General features: G+C 45.3%; 1 long non-coding RNA gene across 1 annotated transcript; it reads left to right on the top strand.

Moving 5' to 3' along the window:
- The first annotated feature begins 8,300 nt into the window (after positions 1-8,300).
- On the top strand, positions 8,301-9,875 carry LOC120391443. Its single transcript, XR_005591317.1, has 3 exons — positions 8,301-8,363; positions 8,599-8,721; positions 9,848-9,875. It is a non-coding gene; the product is annotated as an uncharacterized LOC120391443 (long non-coding RNA).
- Positions 9,876-13,347: the final 3,472 nt, after the last annotated feature.

Genomic DNA, 13,347 nt, shown 5'->3' with positions numbered 1-13,347 from the left:
TGGTCCTATGTTTTCCCCATTGATTGTGTGTATGAGAGAAGCTTGGGATTATTCTTAAATAGGACCTTTTGAAATCCAGGATTCATTCCAATGTGGAAAGTGAGTGTGTGGAACAAAGAAGTACTGTACACCTCTCCTTATCTTTCAGTGCCTGAGACAAGACCGAAAAAGTGTCTGATTGTGAAGGCAGTGAAATCCACTTTCAGTGATCAGAATGCTACGGTAAGATTGTGTGTGGAGCAGTGAAATATTTCAATTTTTTTTCAATGATATGGGATGAATGGACATCTGGGTGGAGCTTTCATTCAGATCCAGAGGAGAGACTGCAGACTAGAGAAGGCATGTCATTCTCCTGCCTGTGTTTAAATGGATCCATGTTTATAAGCCAAGGAGATCAAATCAAAAGCATAAGGACTCTCATATCCTATCTCCTATCTCAGGCAGAAGGGATAACAATAACTCATGTGTGTCATCTCTGCCCTTGCAGGTGAGGAAGGCAGTTCTTCATTTCATCCAGAGGCTGCTCAGCTTACAAAGTGTGGAGAACTGTGCAGCTTGGGATATGGTAGCACATGTTTTCACGGAGTTCAGTGTGTCCACCAGCAAACTGGTAAGGAGACTTCTTAACACTTAAGACTCGGTCCTACCATTTTTGCATGCTGACTGCTCCCCTTGCCTTCAGTGGGAGTTTTGACTCAAGGACAACTGGACTGAAGGATTAGAGCCAGAATCTGATCAGTTATATTGGTGTAAAGTCAAGGTAACTCCACTGACTTTAGTGGCGTTACTCTGGATTTATACTAGTGTAACAGATCAGACTCTCACACTGGGTATTTACATCTAACAGAGTCATCTAGGTTCCTCAACCCTCTGATGAGTCATTGAAAATTCTGAAAACACCATTTTTCAGTGAAATGTTCTTGCACAAGGAAGCACATCTCTTTGTTTTCAATAGACTCTCCAGAGAACATAATGATGCCCAATTCTGTGACTGTTGAAGCAAACATAAACTATCAGCAAAACACCGAGGTTATGCAGGTTGCATCACAGACTGTCAAGAGCCTGGAAAAGCTTGCTGCATATTTCCCTCACTACATGCTCTAATCTACATGTACTAGTTTAAAAATATCTTCAATCCGTATTTCTATCCATGGACACAGCCAGGGGCTCCAGACACTTTGTGCTCCATGAGTGGATCCATGATCTGTATTAACATAAACAGTTCAACTTTACAGTAAGTTGTTGAAGATCTTAGCTCTGCCTGGCCCCTTTTCTACAAAGTTGGAGTTTGTGGCAATACTCTCCTAGGGCCTTTTTTCCACACACACACTCACACACACCCCCATCTTAAGGAAGGCTGCTTTTTCTTCTCGGGCCAGTTTTGCTCTCCTTTACACTGAAATCAGTAAAGTCAATCAATATTTAGTCCGGTGTAAGTAAGAGCAGAATTAGGCCCGTTGATACAATCACACTCACTACACCCAGAATGACCAAGCTGGTTGGGGCATCAGAACAAACAGAGTGGACCCCCCTGGTTCTGCATATTGATTTCCATGGGGCGGAGTCTGAATGTTTTTCCTCAGAGATAAAAAGATGAAACAGTTTTTCAAATTTAAAGAAAATTAACTCTGTTGGGGAAACTCTTGTGTTCAGAGAATCATTCCCTTCACTTTAGGGTTTTCCTAAGCCTGGGATCTGACCCACCAGTTCGGAGTTTCCATTATTCTCTTCCCTTCAGATGGCTGTGCACTTCCAGTGCAATATAAAAGCAGGCATAGGTCAATGTTCAAGATGGCTTTGTAAGAGAAGGACACTGATTCTCTAGCCAGTGTCTTGCTACTAGCTAATAAGTTCTATAGAGCTGTCTCACAGCAGAGTACCACATTTCTCACCCAGGCTATTCCGGAAGAAAACACGATCCAAACCCTGTGCACTGACATCCTGCAATGTCTGGACACCTCGGTCACTGGAATGACCCAAGTAAGTGACCTGTTGCTACTGCTTCTTGAAATAGGGACGTTCTTCCTTGTACCTCCCCACAAGGAACCTTTTTGCGCAGTCAGCATAATGGAGGACCAGCATGTCAAATTCATGTCAGGGATGTGACCCCTTCATCATGGAGTAAGTGGTTCACATTAGAGAAAAGATAGAAAGCAACTGAACTGGAAGGAATCATGTTGCAGAGATCTTCTCTTCATTCTTTCCACTGTCTGAGTGCAACTGCCCCTTAGGTCCCCCATGAATACTTCTGATATTTAGATTTGGTGATCCTGGATTTGAACAGATGCTGGGGGTGGGACTGTGCCTTATATAGGTCTGTAAAGTTCTGGGTGAGTTGATGGTACCATCTAAATAGCTCCATAGTGCTCTAATGCAGGGAAAGAGGATTCATCTCTGGGTGAAAGCCAAATTGTTCACCAAAGAAGGCCGTGTATTTAAAAGACAGAGTGAGGGGGCACCGGACAGGTGGAGTGAGATGATGGGGAGAGAGAGAGATGAGGTGATAGGTAAGGGAAGGGTCAGAGATGAATAAAAGGAGAAGCTACATGAGAGGGAGGGATTCCGACAGCAGGATATTGGAGGTGGGGGGATGGAAATAGCTGCACACTGAACAGTCTCACTCTTCTCTGCAGGTGTTATGGCCAAGGCTTCTCGAATATGTGGTGCCAGCTCAATACACTGGTACTTTGAAGCCTCTCTGCAGATGCCTTAAGGAGCTGGCTGAGAAAAAGCAGCAGGAAGGAGAAGAAGCTGCTTGCCTCGACTACAGTGGACCAGGTTTATAACAGAAACTCTTTCATTTATGCTCTCCAGGCACACTACGCAATGAACAGGTTCAGGCTGCTGCAGTTCTCTCATCTGCAATGAGAAGGCTAAAATGAGGGATGGTCTTGTGATTACAACATGGCCATGGGAGGGAGCTAGGAAATGTGGGTTCTGTTCCCAGCTTGCCACCAAACTTCTGATGTGACCTTGGGGAAATCACTTGATCTTTCTCTCTCAGCTTCCCCACTTGTGAAATGAAGGAGTAATTAATGCCAACCTCATAGAGGTGCTGTGAGGCGGAATTCATTCATGTCTGTAAAGCATTTTGAGAAGCTCAGACTGAAAGCACTATGGAAATGCAAATTATGATCAGCTGCATTCAACATTGGTGGGCACGTTGGAAACGGCTAGGTGAATAACATCAGCAGGACTCTCTGAAAGTCTGGCAGAATTAATGATATTCTCTTTCTTTCCCTAGTGAAACTCCCTACACCCCAGGGGCTGCTGGCACGACTCCTGGTGAGTAGACCATGAGAACAGGTTTTCTGCGGAATGTGAAGTGGGACAGTTAACTATAAAAATGGGTTTTCTAGCTAGATGCTTGTAGACAGGCTGAGGAATGTGTATGATTGGATCTCTCTATCTCTGCCCTCTCCTGAGACACACTGTTCTGTATCTTCGTACTAGCTAGAATGCTTTCTTCTTCAGGAAGACACTGCAGTAGAATCAACAACTCTATTGTATGGTCTCCACAATGAGAGAGTCTGAACTATTCCCTCCTTCAGGAACACACTGGTATTGTGCTGACCAAACTGAGCCTGTTCTTTCTCTCTCACTGACAGGTAGTGGCCTCATCCCCTTATGCAGGAGAAGGACACGGATGTGCTGCCTTGAAGTTACTACAGGCCCTGCACCAAAATATCCATGTAGCAGTGGGTGAGATGTGGGTAGTAAAGATCCCATCTCTGCTGCAGTACATTGAAGGTAAAGTGCTAGTTAGGAGGAGTGCTGTCTATGGAGAATAGAAGGGAAGCCAGAAAATGCAGTTTCGTATCGACACGTGTTGTGCCGTTCCTGTTGCAGTATGTGGGAACAGTGGGGAATTGGAATTGGGCTTCTAGGCCCTCACTTTTCCTTCATCTGGATAACTGTGAACCACTGGGGTAAATCTAGAGTTAAACCACTGAAGCCAATTCAGTCCAGGCAGAATCAGGCCAGGAAGGTTTCAGCTGAATGGAAATTTTACAGCAGTTCCCCCCACACCTTTGCTAGGTTAATGTTTGGGAAGGTGAATTACGCGTGAAGCTGGAGGTTAGTGAAATATTTTGGGGTTCCATATATAGTCTGATTTTGCAAACTGAATGTTTCTGAAAATTAAACCCCATGTTTACTTTCAAGGGTGATTCAATTAAAAAACCCAGAGTTTTCCTTTCTGTAAGGAAACCTGAGCCATAAAAGCAAGTGGGTGCCCATGTAGACTCTAGGTATTGTGGGCCTAATAATGTCTTTCAGCAATTTTACAGTGGTATGAATCTATTGACCTCCTCAGTCAGTGTAGGCTGCGTCTACACTATGGGGTAATGCCAGCAGAGCGCCAATGCCATGGCTGTGCCATTGTAGTCTCTGTGGAGTATGACAGACCCTACGTGGAGCCCAAACCCGATATGTTTCTGGTGAAGGTCGGACCCACAATGTTCAAGTGGGTTTGATAGTCAAAAAAAGATTTTAAAAATGAGCTGTATCTTCCCTAGTTGTTGTTGCTGTACAGAGTCCCCAGTACTGCCTTGTGCCGACATTAAAGAAGGGTAGGTTAGAGCTGGACATTCAGAAACAGGGCCAGATTCTCAGCTGATGTAAATCAGTATCATTCCATTGACTTCAGTGAAGCTACACCGATTTACATCAAGTTAGGATCAAGTCCAGAATCTCTTATTATGCAGGAAAAGTTTGTATTCACATTAAACCCAGTCTTCTGATGTGCTGAACAGTTTTCTGAGATGCTAAGTACCCTCAGCTCCCATTAAAGTCAAAAGGAATTGGGAGTGCTCAGCATCTCACTCCTGGTGGGTTGACTGACCCTGAATAAAAATGCCAGCAGGGTACATAATATGATACTTTCTGTTGGTCCAACAAAGAAAGTTGGCATAGGTCCCATTTAGCCTTGAAAGCCCAGGTATGTTACAGCTTGGCAGAGCAGGGGTTTTCGAAGGACTGATTGCAAAGGAGATTCCTGGGACGACTCTTCTTGCTAACCTAGCTGACATTATTGTTTTGCCTCCTGCTTCATAGGAAACACAGAGAATTCCCTGGACCACGCGCGGTGGGAGCACATGCTGCTTCAGGTACAAGATGGTTTTCAGCTGTATTGTCACAGCCCTCCCTTCCCCCTCCAAATGTATCAGCTGGGGAAAATATTAATGATAAACTATTCATTATAAGCAGAGCTGGTCAAACCATTTCATTTTGTTCAGTGAAAACTGGCCTTTTTTATTTTCATGGGACATTTTCAATTTTTTTTTTCACAAAACAAAACAATCCAACCGGAAAATGTTCAGTTTTTTGTAACTGAAGTTGGTTTTTTGGGTTTTTTTTTTCATTTACTTTCCTGTTTGTCTCCTTCCCTCTGCCCTCCCTCCCCCTCCTCCCCCGGCTTTTTCAGTCACAAAGTGGAAGAGAGGAGGAAAGGCCTGGGGACGAGGGATAAAGAGAAGGAAAGGGGGAAAACAAAGAATGAATAATGGTCATTTTTTATTTTGAAAAGCAAAATATTTTTGTTTCTTTCACTTTTCATGTGTGTTGAAAAATCAAGAAAACAAAAAAATCCCACTTATTTTGTGAAATGGACTTACCATTGTTCAACCAGCGCTAGTTATAAATAACTCTGCGTTACCACTGGGAACAACACACAACATAACCAGAAAACTAGCATGCTCATGGTGCTAATGCACCACTGGGGGACATTGAAAGGATTCTTTTTTTCTCTTTGCCACTCAAAGGAAAATTTGCTGTGAGAAACCCCAAAAGGAAAAGAGACAAGACAGGGTTTGGTGACTGTATCTCAGGGAGAAGCCTTTCTGCTCAGAAAGGCTCTTTGCAGCCTTGTGTAAATCCAGACAAGGAACACTTTGATGGCGAGTGCTGAAAATGAAAGGAAGGGACCTAGTGACAAATACGCCCCAGAAGGTTTGCAGTTCCATTTGGGGTTGGATTACACTCTAGAGTTCCCCATTGCAGATCCAGCCTCCTTTGAAATTCTTTGGGCTAAAAAATCAACTAAGATTAGGTTTTCTTGTGAGGTTTCTGAGATTTCCTGGCTGCTGTTCAAAATTCGGGCCTGAAACAGCAAAGTGCTGAGAGTTACTAACCTCTGGCTGACTTCAATGGGAGTTGAGGGTGTGACCCTGGGTCCTTTGGGTGCGCACTGACGGAGGCCACAGGATTGGGGAGGGATAGCTCAGTGGTTTGAGCACTGGCCTGCTAAACACAGGGTTGTGAGTGCAATCCTTGAGGGGGCCACTTAGGGGTCTGGGGCAAAAATTGGTCCTGCTAGTGAAGGCAGGGGGCTGGACTCAATGACCTTTCGAGGTCCCTTCCAGTTCTAGGAGATTGGTGTATCTCCAATTATTACCTTTTATTCCCAGGATTCCCTGGATCTGATCTCTATATAATCAAAGGGTGTCATGTAAAGCCTTTACTGGATACCCGTGCCACACGGCTCATCATAATCATTGCACAGTGATTGGATGGATAATATATAAGGTGTTATGGTTCTATACTGAAATTGATGCTTTTAAGGTCTGTGAGTTGGGGCTGCTCACCAGAAAGTGATAAACAAGTTTCTTTCAGGCAGGAGATGCTTATCTGCCTGTGAGTAATTATTCACCGTGGATGCTAATCAACAGAGGAAAATTCTAATCAAGTGATTGTGAAGTCTCCAGAGGAGATTTGATACAAGAAAAACAAGCAAACAATAGGGGGTACCCTGTTTTCAAATAAAGACAATGGATGCATGGAACTATATCTGGAGGTCCAGAAGTATCCTTCATCTATTGGACGAACTGACAGCTCCTTGTCTTATGAATGGAGGATGATCTTTGGTCTGGGTGTTTCATGCTGGGAGAGAGATTTGGGGGAGCTATCCTTTGTGAGACAGGGGAATATTTGGTTATCTAAATTCAAGCTCTAGAAGTGTGTTAGGATTTTATTTTCACATAACCATTTGTTTACATTAATTTTACTTGCTGCTTCCCAACTCTCTGATCTTTGTCAATTGAACTCTGCTTGTTTTCACTATAAATGTATCTAAGTGTGTGAAATGGAGCGGTGATGCTGAGGTGAAACTGGTAAGGTGATGTGTAGCAAACCTATGAATTCTGTGAGTGTCCAGTGGAACAGGGGCTGGACGTTGTGGGGCTGCAGAGAGGGCTCGGCGGTTGGACTGTACCGATTGCTTATCTGTAGAAGGAGAGTGGAACCTGGATGGGGTGAGAAGGGTGTGCTTGTGTTTCCTGTGGCTGGCTGAGTCAGGAGCTGACACCTGGCAGGCACAGAGAAGGTTTTCTCATGCTAAGGGCAGGGGTAGTGAGGTACCTCACAACCCTGGGGACCCTCAGGAGGTGGCATAAAGGGTTCATAGCACTTCAGAGAAGGTGCCTGGTCCTTCGTAGTCCAGGGCCCTTTGCTCAAAGTTTACTAGACCCATCCTCCATCCACTATAAAATCACTCCTCAATGGTCAGATTTCTTGGCTCCATCTCATTCTCCAATTCACTGTCCATCTGGATTTGGGGACTGAGAGGAATCATCACACAAAGGTTAAAAAACAACAGCAGAGGAAATCTGGGTTGTCGATGTTTATAGTTCTCAATAGGGAAATAACCTTCCCATGACACCTGAATATTGGAAAGTTTACAAGAGAGAACAAGGAAGAAAAAAAAACACCAAATAAACAAACCCCACAACAACCCCCAAATTCTTGCAATTAACCATCTGCTTTAACTCTCTTCTTTTACACTCAGTTCCTAAGAACATCTCTGGGGATGATAGACGACAGTGCCTGGAGCAGCCAGATAAGCCTTGAGTTGAACCAGCAGATGGCCAGCTATACCAGCCCCTCCCGTGAGAAGGTTTGTTCTCTGTTAAGGCTTAGTTTCTAGTTAATTTCCCTTGAAATTCTGATTGGGGGGCTGCATAAGGCTTCTCTCAAGGCTTCATTACTTTATATTTTATTCTGCATATAAAATTTGTTTTTACTTGTTCCCTGCTCTCTTGCCCCCCTGCCCTTCCAGTATTTGCTTGGACAGGCTGCTTGTCTGTGCTGCATTGTTGGTTCTCTGGCTGGGCTAGATGATGGGATGTTTCTGCAGTATGGGTGCTTGGACTTGGCTATCTTGTTCTTTCCTGAGTGTTGCTGAGCTGGGTCTGTACTGACTGGCACGTTCTGTTACTGGTATCTCAGTGCCGGTCTCTTTCTTTCAGAGTTTCCTGTATAAGGCGCTAGGAACGTCCTTAGCAGTTTGTCAGGACCTGGGCCACGTTAAATCCCAGCTTCATCAATTTTTGAAAGCAACAGATTATATGGAAGCCCCTGAGAGACAGGTGAGGACTCTGTCCCTCTCCCCAGTTTACCAAGTAACCCCTGAATGCTCCCTGTGGGGCTCAGCTCTGAGCTGGATTGGGACAGATGCCATTTCGCTTCATATCCTCTTCATTGCTGTTTCACTCAGCCCCCGCTGCCCATGTGTCTGACGCCTGACTGGCGCTTTACACCTCTTCAGCTGAAAGGAAGGGACTCGTGGGTTAGATCCTAACCAGTATTTTTCTTGGGTGACAGGGAATCATTTCCATCCTTGCACTCTCTGCTGAGAGCCACTTGGACCTCACCCTCAACGCACTTCAGGAGTTTGGGGCTGCAATGAGCAAGGTTACGATTCCTGGGTTCATCAGCCGCCTGAAGGTAAAGGAGCCAGGGGCTTCTCTACAACTTCCTCTCCCTCTAAAACAGGGGCAGCAGCCCCGGGGTAGTGTCTGCTCTGCTCAGCTCGCATTGTGCCCCCAGTGTGTGCGTCCTACGTGACGCCTGCAGTTAAGCAGAGAGGAGCACACTCTGGAGCTGGGGTTCTCTCAAATGATTTTTATCATCTGATGTCTCATGGCTTGAGCGCCCCTCCCATGCACAATGTGTGGGAACTACCTCAGTCGCTTGCATGGGAAAGCTTTAGGGATTTTTAGCATTTTTTTTAATCCCAGTTAGTGGCTGGAAATGAGGAGGTGTTGCAAGCAACATGTGGCCAACCAACCTGCTTTAGGTAGACCACCAGTGGGCTACGGATGACAATTATGGAACCTGTGATTTAGAGCAGTGGTTCTCAACTTGTCCAGATTAGTGTACCCCTTTCAGGAGTCTGATTTGTCTTGTGTACCCCAAATTTCACCTCCCTTAAAAACTACTTGCTTACAAAATCAGGCATAAAATTATTAAAAAGTGTCATAGCACATTATTACTGAAAATTGCTTATTTTCTCACATTTACCATATAATTATAAAATAAATCAACTGGAATATAAATATTGTACTTGCATTCTTAGTAGTCTGCTGTAAAACTAGGCAAATAGCTAGATGAGTTGATAAACCCCCTGGAAGACCTCTGCAGACCCTCAGGGGTACACAAGTAGCTCTGGTTGAAAACCACTGATCTAAAGGCTAGAGCAGGAGACTAGGCCTCTGGGCTTCCACTGCTGGCTCTGCCATTTACTCACTGTGCAGCCTTAGGCAAGACATTTAGCGCCTGATCTTGTACCCACCAGTGTCAATGACTAAGCTCCCATGTACTTCACTGCTGTAGGTTCAGCATTTTAGGCTCTCTGTGTCAGAGTTACCTAGTGGGAATGATGGAGATACTAATATCTCCACGCCTCACAGTTATTATATTGCTTAAATACTTTTTGCAAGTGGTTTGAGATCTTTGGCTGAAAAGAGCTTTGCAAGTGCAAGCTGCTATTGCTGCTGTGAGGAATTCCTCGGTCAGCAGCAGATCAGAATTCCAAAGCAAAAGGCATCAGAAGAACTTTCTGATTGTCTAGGACTACCACCATGGGAGAAGAGGCCAGACTCGCAGCACCCTGATGCTGACCTACAGCAGCGTGGCTGTCCATGCTCCAAAAGAGCAGCTTCTCTCCCGAGTAGAGGCAGACATCACAAGGAACATCCTTCTCCATTACAGAGCCAGTTGTCAGGTAAGAGCTTTTGCGTGATAAGTGTCACATAACTCAAATTTAAACCTGTAATGGATGGAGCGTGAGCTGTCACATGTTGTATCATTTTTGTTGCTCTTCTTTGTATTTTCTCTAGTTTTTCTATATTCTTCTGAAATTCTGTAGACCCCAGCTACACAGTAATTCAGATGCAGTGACACTCAGGCTATTCAGAATAACAATCTAACTCCCCTCATATGGATGTGTATCTAGCTCTATCTTTTGCTACCCAAGAGAGTCTAGTGCTAGCCTGTATTTAGTTGATTTGCTCACTACTTCCCTTACCTCTTATCTGTCGTCTTGTTTGTCTGTGTGCTCCGTTATTTCTGTTCCCCAGGTGCCTGACTGCTGGTCCTGACTCTCATCTCAATGCAACCTCTCCACATCACTTTGCCATTCAGTTCTGCCTTGTCTAACTGAGACTCTCACTTAGGCATTGCCAAAAACAGTTGAACCAAACTGAGATCTTCCAGTAGTTCACAAATGCAAATACTACAGAGGATGGCCCCTGATAATGACCTCTGCAAAACACCCCCTCTGGATACCTTTCCTGCCTTTTGGAAGATTTAACAATAGTGATTTCTCTCTGCTCCATATTCACCAGCCAGGACATTTTGAGGATGTGTGTTATGTGGGACTATCAACATTGCTAATAGCTGTTTTGCATTTCGTTTTTCAGGTGCTGGGCATCACTGTTGCGAACAAGGTACATTCTAAATAATCTGCCCTCAGCTCTTGCATTTTCTGTACACAAGTTGCTTGTTTAAATTGCACAGAGTTTGGTTTCCTTGCTACATCAAGCAGGAGTCCTGGCTGCTCTGGTGTAAGTAGGCCTGGATTTATTTGATGAACCTGGGTTTTCTCTTCTTCTGAGGTGGGTGCAGAGCCAGGGTCCTCTACCTTCTGGGGTCTGGGGACACCTCTCTCCTCTCCGAGGCTAGATTTAATTCCTGATCTTTATCTTCTGGACTCTGGTTCTTCTCTCAGTTTCTCATCCACATCCTCTTGTTTCTCCTTCTGGATTATGTAGGACATGAACCTAAAATTAACCCTCATCCAGAATGTCATGGAGATTAGCTGTGCCATCTTGGAGACCAGAGACTCCCAGGAGTTCGAATTCTCATACAAACTGGAGCTCCTTGGCTACATGTTGGTGAGTGATTAGGAGCTTTGAGGACTGAAGTACAGGAGAGTTTGTTGTAATGTAATGAGACTGGTTTTCTGGGGAGATGATATTTTATCCATTGGCTGTGACTGTACTACTGCAGTCTCATGAGCTACCTGCATGGCACCCAGAATGCTGGGTCCACTCTGAGCTTGGCAGGGATGCTAACATATATTGTGGGCTGTAACTGGAAGGAATGGCTTGTGTCTTGTGAGTTCTCTTTCTGTCCTCTGTATAGCCTGCAGATGGCCCTACAACCCATTTCTGAGGCAGAGAGTCTGCTGGGCACGGTGTCTGTTTATTCCAGGTCTGGCATATAGCCCTGTTTCAGGGTGTGAGAGGAAGGCCTCTCTGCCTTTCAAATCCATTTCCCATTTTTGATGTCCCCATTCATGCATTTCAGGACTTCATTAAACAGGAACCACTGGATTCCCTGGCATCTCCAGTTCGCTACCAGGCAGTTCTTGCCATTGGACATCTGAGGTAGGCTATTTTCTGCCATATTTCTTGGCACTGTGATGCCTTCTTATTTGTTAATTCATGAGTGTCAGGTTGGGAGCAGTCTAAAGCCTGCAGGGTTTGGCTCACCAGGGCTGCCTGGGAGCAAATGGGGCAATTTTCAGGGCCCCTGGGTGGGGTCCTTCACTCCGGGGCCCTGGAAAACTCTCACGGGGGCCCAGGTCTTCAGCAGCAATTCGGCCGCGGGGGGAACTTCCGCCCCGGGACCCACCGCCAAAGTGCTGGGCCTTCGGCGGCAATTCCCCATCGCCAAAGACCCCAGACCCCCTGAATCCTCTGGGTGGCCCTGTGGCTCACATGCTGCTCACCAGCAGGACTTTAGTTCTTAAGGATTTGAATGTGTCCATTTGGGGGTTTGTGCTCGAAAGACACAAGATTGGAGGTTGTGGGGCATGCAGTACAATGGAGCAGAGTTCAGATGGGGAGGAGGTGTCTGGCTAGCTGGCAGGGGAGGAAGCTTGTGGGTTTCTCTAAAAGGAGATTTGAAGTTTTAGCTTTACTTCTAGAGGAGCCAATACTTAAGAGAGGTGCAAAGTGAAGGGTTGTTTGCACTTGGGGTTCTAGATTGGGACAATCTCTAGTCATTGGACCCATTTCTTTTACTTGGAGGTGGTACTGAGTCTAATGCATGACTTTTCTCTCTATCTTTCTTCTGCCAGCAAGCTCAAACCATCTCTGACCCTGGAGGAAAACCGTGAGCTCCTTGGTCAGTGCTTCAAAAGTTTATTTCCCCTTCCTCCCTTGGAGAAGATGAAAGAGGAAGACGGGACAGCAAAGGATGCTCAGCATATACAAGTACGTGACAACAATTCTCCTCCGGCACCATCCACTGTATTTCTGCCCAGCAGGCACTGGGTGATGGCAGTCCCACATGGCCCCCCTGCAAGGTTATAGTTAGCTTTCCCCAGCCCACACACACAAATGATCTGTGCTGAGCCTCACTCCTTCTTTTCTGGTTTCAGTCACTCTATGTGAGATCCTTGGAAGCCCTTGGCAAGCTAGTGGAGACTTTGCTGGAGGAAGAACCAACCGCAGACTGGTTCCAGGAAATGTTTGATGTGAGTAGTACATTGAACTGTGGTGGAGATTGTTTCTTGTGTTACAGCAGGGAAGAGTCAGAGATTTAGGGGGTCAAGCTTCAGTTGTGGAGGAATTTTCCACAATGGAGTGAATTTTAGGGAGAAAGCACCCAATTCTTCCTGGGATAAGCGGGCATGTGCCCCACTGAAATCCACAGAAGCTATGCCATTTTATGCCAGGGCTGGATTGGGACCAAGTTCTTACAGTGTCATTGACACTACTTGGAGCGGCAAGAAAATCACCACTGCAGTAGCCAAATCCAAGAGAACCAGTTGAAACTGATCACTTCTTCTAAGAGGAATTCATGAATATTGAGTTAAGCCCTGTGTATGGAAACTCATTCAGAGGAAACTTCCTGTTCCTCAGACATGAACAGAATATTGTGAAGGGCTGAGGGTGGGAGTTTGATGCACGTTCAGTATAAAAATGAAGTTATAAAAGGAGCTGGGCTGGGGGGACTTCTCTGCTCTTATTCAAATTAATAAAAAGAAATGCTTCTCTCTGTCATTTTGCCAATCAATGTGGGAGAAGTTGCCCAGGAAATAGAACACAGCAGCAGACATCA

This window comes from Mauremys reevesii, linkage group 25 (genome assembly GCF_016161935.1).
Source record: "Mauremys reevesii isolate NIE-2019 linkage group 25, ASM1616193v1, whole genome shotgun sequence".
In the NCBI taxonomy this organism is placed as follows: domain Eukaryota; kingdom Metazoa; phylum Chordata; order Testudines; family Geoemydidae; genus Mauremys; species Mauremys reevesii.
The sequence above is the reverse complement of the archived record's forward strand: the minus strand, read 5'-3'. Positions and strand labels throughout refer to the sequence as shown.